The sequence below is a fragment of the Cebidichthys violaceus genome, unplaced genomic scaffold, assembly GCF_023349555.1.
Source record: "Cebidichthys violaceus isolate CVI_PGR_0920_01 unplaced genomic scaffold, fCebVio1.0.p SCAF_25, whole genome shotgun sequence".
NCBI classification, from domain to species: domain Eukaryota; kingdom Metazoa; phylum Chordata; class Actinopteri; order Perciformes; family Stichaeidae; genus Cebidichthys; species Cebidichthys violaceus.
In genome coordinates this window covers 6,367,778-6,375,964 of record NW_027176428.1, presented here as the reverse complement: position 1 = coordinate 6,375,964, position 8,187 = coordinate 6,367,778, and positions in this window count along the sequence as shown.

The window sequence follows — 8,187 nt, the reverse complement described above, 5'->3', positions numbered from 1 at the left end:
TTAAGACTAATAACATGATAAACTCTGACCCAGCTTCATTAATTAATGACTAAGCTGTGCCATGGAGGAATTTGTGGAAGTAAAAAACGTACAGTAGAATTGGAATATTATATAAAGCCCTCAAGAAAGGCCAGTCAGGCCTGGGAGGATTTGGGAGGAGCTTTATGGCAATTATAGCCATAAAGTTAAGAAAGAAGGTGAATTGGGGGCAGCTCTCAATAGCTTAAATTGCTGAACACAGTTATCAGTAACACCTTTTTATCTGCTTCTTTGACCCTCTCTAAACCGCTGTTTAGAGAGGGGAACTGTTCAGGGAAGATCATACACACTGAAAGAATCTCACATGACAATAAAATAAACAGTGCAGACACAAGATTTGATTTCCGATGAGTTGAAATCATCAACAAGGGATAATTGTGGATTTATGAGTGTGGTTGATTAATATAGCTCATTAAATTTGTTGAACTCTGCTGCATATAAATAATTATGTTAATTTCACCTTCCTAAAGTGGATGTAAAATCACATTTTTTAGCAATAAATAAAACATAAACATTACTTATTAAAAGTTATTTTTGTCACCAGTATCTCACTTGTTTCAACATGGACATACTATTTCTTTTAAGCATTTTGAACAGTCACTGAGCCATCACTAAGTCATATATCTTCTCTCCTCAACTGAGTTTTCATTCTAAACTTCCAACAAATGGGTGGTTTCAAATGCAACATAAGCTCTACTTCATTTAATTGACACTTTTTCTCTTATGTGAAAAGATTTCATTCATGAGAATCCATTCTCATTTTATTTCACCTGTAGTGGAAGTTGCAGTCATTAAATCAGTTTGGGTCCAGTTCACTGTTGTTGTTTAGTGTCTCTGTGAATGACAGCTGTCACTCTTTTGTTCTCCTAGCGCACCATCTGGTTTGAAGCTGACAATTAATGCCATAGATGGTGGTGAGGTGCAGTCCGGTGGGTCTGACTGACGCTCCTGCCTGCCTTGCAGGGGCACCGTCCCACAGATCTGAGAGTACCTGGGGACAGGATGACCACCCCTACCCTTTCCAACAGTCAGGCCAAAAAGGGAAGCAACAGAGATCTTAATTATAATCACATCCTTTTGGTGTTTCACTATTTCTATGCAGTGGGGCCTTTTCATTCAGATGAATGCAGCAAAATAAAAGATTCAGCAGTATTTGAACCTGTGTCTTAGTCAAGAAAGATGGACAATAGTGCTGGGTAAACAGATTCATTTCAAAATAATGGAGAGACAAGTTTATTCAAAGTTTGATTAAAATTAAATCTGTCTATATTAAATCTGGCATTAAGGAACAGAAATAAATCGTCTTTTGTGTTTTAATGTGAGGATATAAGCATAACTTACACCAAAAGTATAGAAAAATAACAGCACTTCAAAATGACTCTATCAACATCAGAAATACTTTCATAATGCAAACATGTAAATGATTAAACTGTTGAAGTAGTTTTTAAAAAGCAACAAGAAAGTCAAGTATTTCTCATAATCTTCTGTAGTTTTCTGAGGAATATATTTAAAAGTGGCTAGAATTGTCTTTTTTATATTCATGTAAAATAGATATTCTCAAGACAAAACATGATATTAAGATATTAGAATGTATTTAATCTAAAACCTCCAGAGGTCAAAGGACATAATGTTGAAATAAGAATAAAGTCAGACTGGGGAAGATACATCAATGAGCAAAACATAAATCTGCAGGAGTGTTGAATGTGAGAAATTAATTCTCTCGCTGGTTCACACAGGTACAACATTCTGATGACTGAAAACATCAAACACCAGCTTCTCCTCTGCCAATACACAGCAATCTGCACATTCCATCTACTTATTTTGGATGCTCCTCACAGCAGTGTGTGATTACTTGAACGTCAGCCGGACATCTCTCTTTTGGCAACAACAGGAATCAGCTCGAGAGCCAAAAACAAAAACTTTTGTCCCACGCTGTTGTCCTGCCGTCCTGGTAATAATCTTAAACCTGTTTTGTATTGTGGAACAAAGTCTTCAATATGTTGCTCGACAATAACTGCATATTAAAACACAGAAATATCAAAGTGCAGTGTTTTTATTATTAGAGTTGTTATTAGAGGGCAAAAAAGTAAAGATACAAAACAAAAACATCACAATGATAATTTTTCTATAATGTGAAGTATTGACAAAACTGCTAGTTCTATTCTTGAGTTATTGGGATAATATAATAAAATAAACAGGACGGTTATACAAGGACACAGCTGCACTCCGTCTTTAATGTGGTAGAGCTGGACACACTAAAAAAATCCAGGTCACTGATCAAACCTCCAAAAACACAACCCTCAATCAAGTCAGCATTACCCCCCCCCCCCCCCCCCCCCTTCAAGAAAACGACAAAACGCATAAATAGGAAAAAATTTCTGTGTGTTTGGTTGTACTTCATGTCCCACAGAAATGGGTTTCACAGAGCTTATTATATTTTTTGCCTTTTTTTGGCCTGCTTTTCAAATTTCAAGAGGCTTTTATATTTTGCATAATTGAGACCAATATTTACAATCACTAAATTGGTTTATGTATAAGAGGATTTACGAAAGTAATTTTTTTTCATGTATCATTGATTTATCTATGTTCATGTAAATATTTTCTTTTAGATCAATTCTTTTAAAGTCTATATTTTTTCTCTATGTAAAGCACTTTGAAATTGCTGTAAGTATAAGAACTGTGCTATATGAATACATTTTCCTTTCAGCAGACAGCTGACATTAAAAGTTCACACTCACTATGATGATGAAGTGAGGATGAGTGAAAATGGTGAAAAGAAAAGAATAAATGAATCAGGGAGATGCAATGCTCTATTGCACACAAATAAAGTTAATATTTTGTTCTGTTTCTTGCAGATTGTTATCTCAGCATTGCAGATTCTGGGATTTAATACAACATGACAGCAAAAACAGCAATAACGAGTTGCCAAAATATAGAACTCGGGGCAAAGATGCCATCGGTTACAGTGCTGGCCAATAAAAAGGGGTTGTGGATTTCTTTGAGGCCTGAGCAGTCAGTGAAAGGCACTGTGGGGTCTCCATAGTTCACATGGCAAACTCTCAAACACCCATGGGGGGGGGGGGTTGCCCTCCCTCCCTCCCCTGTCATGCCTTAACTGAGGCTAGTGTTGACACAGTGCTGGCCAATCTAATTTTGATTGTCAGGAGCAAGGAATGGTGATCCTCCCCCCGCCCCCCTGAGATCATCAAGTTCATTTCTCTGGCCGCATAGGGATTTTTTTCCTTTCACCCCCACCCCTCCATCTCCCCACCACTAGAACAATATTCAGCCGTTCCTGGGCCTCTCAGAGTGAGCTCACTGGAGTTAATCTCTCAGGCCTCTCTCCTCTCTATTGCTGCCTCTCTCTCACTCGCACTCTCTCCCTCTCTTTCTATTCAAAAAGCCATTCGAGAACAGCTTGAATTAGTGACAGTTATTATTCAGACTAATGAGTAAAATCTCAAAGGCAACAACAGTGGACTGTGACATCGGCTATAACAGCATTCATAAATCATTCATTCTTGGCAAGAGAGATTTATTTATAAGTGGTTGACAAATGTAATTTCTGAAACTTATAAGATTTTAATTAATTGAGAACAACAGTGGTGACGAAGATGGCAGATATCTGAATGTGTGAAGTGTGAGGTATTTGAAAAAAAATCTGTGAAATGTCAGGAAGCCTTCATTGTTTTCCCAGATCTGTACCATCAGAAAAGACAGATGGCCCTCTGCACCTTTGTTTGTGGGTGCGTGTGTACGTGTGTGTGTGTGTGTGTGTGTGTGTGTGTGTGTGTGTGCAGATGCGCCTGCACATCTCAGAGGCCGAGGGAGTGAAAAAGATCACATTTATTAACAATATTGTTTTACATTTGAATGCTTATGCTTATATTTGCCGAATTCAAATTAAACAACACAACCCCAAATATTAATTAAAAAACAACAACCATTGTCTACTTATTGAATGAAAACTGACCATATCTGTGAGTTAAGATTCATTAATTATTCATGCATTTCCAAATACACTCATTTAGTTCAATGCTTTCCATCATTTTAGATTTAAGTATGCATGATGAGTTAATGCAATAAAAGGCTACTAAATGTCTTTTGTGTGGTACAAAAAGATGGGGGAGCTGCACAGTGACAAACTATGACATTTGGTGGAAGCCTTTGAGTCAGTATAATGAAATTCAAGCTGTTGTAGACATTAAGACAGTCATTCATTTTCTCAATGAATTCCCAGCCAATGAGATGCAGTGACAGTCCAGCAGTGTGTGGCTTTGTGGTGTAATTGAAACTGAGATGTAATAACAGAGAAGAAATTAGGGGACAGAAGATCAGTTGGCATGAATGGATCAGTCAAGCTACCTAAATGAAAAGCCTGCATCAGAGAATAATGGAGATGATCAATTGTAATCCTTTGTAAACGTTTGCATGGAATTATTTAAATTATATAATTTAAATAATTTTCAAATTAGCTATCCATAAAACACCTATGGCACTTTAAGTAAACGTTGTTAATTGATATTTGTTGTTCTCAATGTCCTGAAATGTTGCTCAAAGTAGCAGAGATAAAACCTTTTAACAACTTTACATGCAGTACAACAAGTTGGCCGTTTGAGGGCTCTACAACTAAAAGTCAAAGTTTAAATTTGTCCCTAACACTTTTTGCTAATCTTGCCATCCCTCTGCCATCACTTTCTAAAGGTTAAATGTTTTTTATCAACAAAAAACTAACCGATGGGACATGTGGATGGATGCTTCCAAGGAAACAGCTACAAAACCTCAACAAAAATCAATCTTAGCCCAATCAAATTCCCAAAACAATCGTAGTTACAAATCTACAGAACATTGAAATGTCAACTTTGATTGCTATTGGAGTTGGTGTGCAGGAATACAAAATCCAGTTTCTCTTTCAGCTTTCCATCACTCACATTATTTACATAATTCTTTCATAACTTTAAACACAAATGTATAAACTCCTACTTTGAAACATGTTGTTTGCAAAAACCCAATATTCAAACACTGAAAGCCTTAAATGATTACACAGACACAAAACCAGGAAATCTGAAATTCTTTGAGGGGGTTGTTTTCTAAGTTGAAAACCTAATAAAGAAAGAGTGTTAGAATGTGATTATAGTACTCTCTGTGTTATAAACCAACGACCAGAAACAGCTTAACAGTGCTTGTATAGAGGGAATACTGTGAGTACAAAAGAGAATAAATTGTATCTAACGATGATTTTAATAATACTTCTAGTTTGACATAAACAATTATCAATTTAGCACAGAAAAAAATGCTTTAAATAAAAAAGTTTCATCTCTATAAATATCACCCACCCGTCAATAATTTGAAAACAAAGCTGACACAATTTTCAAAAAAATTCACAATATGGGGGTCAGCAGAAAAAAATTGTGCTTTTAAACCTTAAAATTCTCATTCCTAAAATCAGCGAATACCAGTTTGCACTTGAGCTGCAGAGCACAACTGCAGCTTGTCAGAAGTAATCTTGACATTACAGAAAACTATTTTAAATCGAAAGATCAAAGGTGAAAGGTCGAAATTATTCCATCAGGGGTGTTGGGTTCACTGGGGAAAACTGACCAAACCAGAGCCCCTACCTTAAAAAACATAAAAATAAAAAACTACATTCAGATACACGTTGATATCGCTCCCAAACATATTACATGTGGCTCCTTTGTGGTTAAAGAAATGCATATTTAAAAACCAGAGAAAGGCTGAAATTTAAAAAGGGGGTAGGGTGGTGTGTTCGGCGTAGGTGCATGATTTGCAATCTGTCAGATGACGGCTTTGCGGATGAAGAGCAGTAGGCCCCCATTCTCTGTCCGGTGCTCGGTGATCCCAACCCCCTCAACGCCTCTCCATACCCCATGGGAGGAGGTCTGTTGCGCTGCGGCCACACTAAATCAACACCGTCCTAATGAGGTGTCACACTTGACCCCCAGCAGCCTCAGCCCCTCACATGGGTGTCAGAGCTACAATGAGCGGCCCTCCATCTCCAGCGCCTGGCTGACACATTTTGATTCATGAGAGAGCCTGGGCCCTGTCAGGTCAAAATTACCCCTATCAAAATGCCACCATCAACACATTCATCAACCCTACCTCTGAATCCGCCCTTTTTCTTTCACCTCAAATAAAAACAATTCCTCTCCAAAAATCAACAACACATGCGCCCCTCCCTCTGACTCACTGAAAGCACACACACATTTGCACACAATCGTACCTCTAAACACTTTATACACATGCATGTTCTCGCTGATGACCTCTTATTGCGGCAAGAAGTGATACGCCTGCCTGTCATTGGTTGGGGTCCAGCCTTCTGCTCCTAATGGTTCTCTGAGCGATGAACTCTGTGTCCCCCAGGTGTTGGTAAGCCTGTCCTCTGACCTACTGACCCAAAACACTCCTTATGTGAACAGGTCCTCACAGCTAATAACAAACCTGAGAATGAAATCTGTGTCCCCACTCAAAACACAGGGAGAGGGGCAGGGTGCTTACTCATAGCAGGAGGTGAGACACATTATCTTCACATTTGGTAGTGCAGGCAGTTCAATCAGCTCATTGTGCACAAGACACCATGTGACAGGTAGAACTGTTCCGATTGTGGTCACACTTGCCGTGAAAAATAATACATCCCACTCCTCAAAACGTACATACAACTATCACAATGAGGACTCTAGAGTGCCCGCTCTTCTTCCCCTGGAGATAAGCTCTTTCATTGTGAACACAGCTGAGACTTTCACCTTCCTGTTATCACCCCGGGACGAGATCATCGCCTGCCTAATCAACTCGGCCCGGTGGCAGCAGATGCTCTCCCCGATTCAAACAAGGAGGATCAACGTCAACAACCAATCCCAGTCGGCTTTGTAGATCAATAATCAAAAGTGTTGCAACCTTCGTTACAGTTTGGTACAACCTTGTTCTTCACTTTACAAGGACAAGCTATAAAACGGTGGCCCCTTGAAGATCATTTACTGTCAGCTGACACTCAACTCTGCCCACTGAGGCAGCCATCTGCTCCATAAACTTTCCCTTGAGGGACAATGGCAGTCCAGTAAGACCAGTACACCCATCAACTGACTGGTATGGTCTTGAGCCTTTACAAACGTCCATGATCTCATTGTCATTATCATGCAAAACGAGGATGTCACTATTTATTACTAAAACTGTGACCTTCATAGATTCTTGCCACAATGTTAAAATGAATTATGCACACTTCTATGGTGATCTACCAGGCATGGCAATATTGTGTTGGGTTAACAAACTCACACAGTTTTATCTCTGCAATGTATAACTGTAAGAAAATGTATGTTCACAACATAAGACAAGGTGGCACTAATATTTATCATTGCATACAATATGTCTCCAATGAGGCTCTGAAGTCATGGGTCATGAACTGGAGTTCATGCAAAGTGTTAATGAAAAGTAATAAAACTGTAAGATGTTACGACCCAACACCCATAATGTTAATGTAGCAAAGCAAACGTCTCCATTGCCTCATTTCCGTCCAGACACAAGTAGGTAATTGTAATCCAGACTTTCTGTGTTACAAACACTATAACATTCAAAAGTCGGGATTTGTGGCTACGTTGCATGCAATAAGAGTTCAGTTTTAAAACTTTGAACTTTAATGGTTGAACCTCCAAACAAAAAGAATGCATGAAAATACAGTGTACAACTTTTTAGCTGCAACCAGCAGCTCTATAGCTCGGTTGGACAGACCACAAAAACATACCAACTGTTTGGTTATAGTTTTCACCCTATGGAGGCTGACATTTGGTATAGAATCATATTCATTTGATTCGTGACTAGAGGCCGAAAAAATATTATATTGTTAAAATGCGTGACATCAGTGACTGTGGTGTGGCTAACAGTATAACCTTCCTTTAAGAGGCCTGTAACAAGTTCCTGTTTAATAGGTGCTGCAAAAAGCAGAATACATTTGAAAAAATCTCGAAACACATTATTACTGCTGCATAATCCTGCAAGCCATAAAACATTTGCAGCTTGAAAAACTTGAGATTTATATTTATTTTCTGTGTCATATATATTCATTACAATGCAGCTACTACAGTATGAATCATATGATGCCTTTTTGAGCTCATCAACCCTTTCCATGTATGAGCTTCT